Source organism: Penaeus monodon, chromosome 13 (genome assembly GCF_015228065.2).
Source record: "Penaeus monodon isolate SGIC_2016 chromosome 13, NSTDA_Pmon_1, whole genome shotgun sequence".
In the NCBI taxonomy this organism is placed as follows: Eukaryota; Metazoa; Arthropoda; class Malacostraca; order Decapoda; family Penaeidae; genus Penaeus; species Penaeus monodon.
Genome location: NC_051398.1, coordinates 48,886,832 through 48,889,331, shown reverse-complemented (window position 1 = coordinate 48,889,331; position 2,500 = coordinate 48,886,832).

The window sequence follows — 2,500 nt, the reverse complement described above, 5'->3', positions numbered from 1 at the left end:
AGGGTTACGATAGAGCATAATCGAGTCGCGTATTGCGCTTTCTGAAGTTTTTTTTTTTTTAATGAAAATATTTTAGGGTTCTCAGATTTTCCATTTACTTTGAATGAACAGTAGCCTCTTGGCGAAAACAAATATCGAACGAAGTCAAAATGAGATTTAAGTAGGAAATAAGTCTTTTGTTAATAACATCTTACTAAACAGGAAAAAAAATGTATAAACTCATAATCTAAATTTTTCATCGCATAATGTATATATATATAAAAAATAATGGAGAATGAAATCAACATGAATGTCTTTTAAAATATGTAAATGCTGCCATGACCGCAAACCCCCACCCCCTTTTTTCTTTTTCTTTTTTCTTTTTTTTTTTAGAATTTCGTTTAGACTTTTCTCTTTTTTTTTTTCTTTTTTTCTTTAACCTTCTTCCAATGGACAGTATGCAAATACCCAAACGTATGTACACTGTTACTTATTATCCTTTATAGAAACACCACACCAAAGACCGGTGGATGGAATTATTTCCCGATGATAGAAGAGTAACATATATATATATATATATATATATATATATATATATATATATATATATATATATATATATATATATATATATATATATATATATATATATATATATATATATGCATATATATATATATATATATATATATATATATATATATATGCATATATATATATATATATACATATATATATACACACAGAACTCTCCTTTCATCTATTTGTAATGTATGAATAAAATTTAGTCTTCTTTTTTTGAGGTAAGGTATATACATATATATATACATATACGATTTTTTTTTCCCACTGTCTATTTTGACTAGGCCTAGAATAAGTCTAATTTTTTTCCCCTTAGAAACACTAGATGGTACTAGACAGCAGTATTGTAAACTTATGCTAAACCAACCACAGTTACCAGGGGGACTATTACGATGCTATTTAACACCGTCTCTTAAGTCATATCATGTAAAGCCAGCTGGCCAAAAGTGTATTGTCTCGCAAGGTGCACGAGTTGGGGAACTTGACCCTTGGGACAAAGCATAATGGAGGTGAATTTCCCAAATCGTGCCACCATTAGTTAATTCTCTTTATATATATATAAAATAGATATATATATATATATACTTATAAATCAAGTTAATGGTATGTTTTTGTCCGGATGTTTTTTTCTTTCTTTTTTTTTTAAGTGCGAAATAAAGCTATCTGTATTTTGGCCAGCTGGCACTAAGTTTGAACTGAATGCGTAAACTTAATATATTTTGAAGATAACATTAGGGCAGTCCAAATGTAGAATAATCGTTTTTTAAATATATATTTATTCATGAAATCGACTTTCTTTGCTGAATATTGTGTTCTTAAAGATAAAACAAGAATTCAGAGGAACTTTGAATTCACTCTACGTGATTTCAAAGTAATTTTGAATTCAGGAAAAAAAAAAAAATCAAACTATTTTCTCTCTCTCTTTACCCTTTTTTTCTGAGCAAAGTCTGTGCCAAGAATGTACTTGATTTTTAAGCATTATCTATTCTGAATGATCTAATTTTAATGCATCCATTGCAAATTATAATCAAGCGAATAATTTTTTTGTTTCTTTGTTTGTTTTATATATATATATATATGATTGAAGGAGAAAGCGTAGGTTAGAAATGAATGGCGCTTTGTTCTCTCTGCTCGCTTATTTCACTCTTACTTTTCCTGGAGGATTCATATCGAGGCCATAGAATTTACCTCCGCTTTCTCCTCTCCATCACATCTCCTCACAATAAACCATTAAATCCAAAATAAACTCGAAATGAACTTAATATCAAAAGACCCCCAAAAATAGAGAAAAAAAAAATATTCACTATGACTAATTCGGTTTTAATGTAATTAATGTTTTGCCCATATGAATTAAACATGATGTGTGTATTCCTTTCCTAAAATATATTTACTCTAATCATGTAATACAGGTTTTAATCCCCTTCAATACTTCAACAAAACAAAACAAAACAAAAAAAAAATGTTTATCTTAATGACAATTCTTAATCCAAAAAGCTAAATTCACCTTCAAAAAAATGACTTCATAATCCTCTCTTTCCCAAGGTTTGATTGGACGAATCCAAATTTCGTCAGCCAATCAGAAATAATCCTCTCTTATCCTTAAACATTCTAACCAATCACGAGCACCCTTTTCATTCTGAAAGGATCCACGCGGAGAGTTTCAGCCAATAAGCGTGAATCACCAACAAACCGATGGGTGCTCTCAACCAATCAGTGAAAAGCTGATACTATACAGACAATAAAAATAGAAAAAAAAAATCAAAACAAAATGAGAAAAAATAATGCTAAATATTTCTTTCATTCTTTCCATCAGATGTCACTCCAAGAAGAAGAAAAATATAAACCGCATATTTATTTTGACAAGGTAAGTTACTGGACTAAAAAAAAAAAAAAAAAAAAAAAAAAAAAAAATCAATGATCAGGCTCTAAGAGTTGAAGA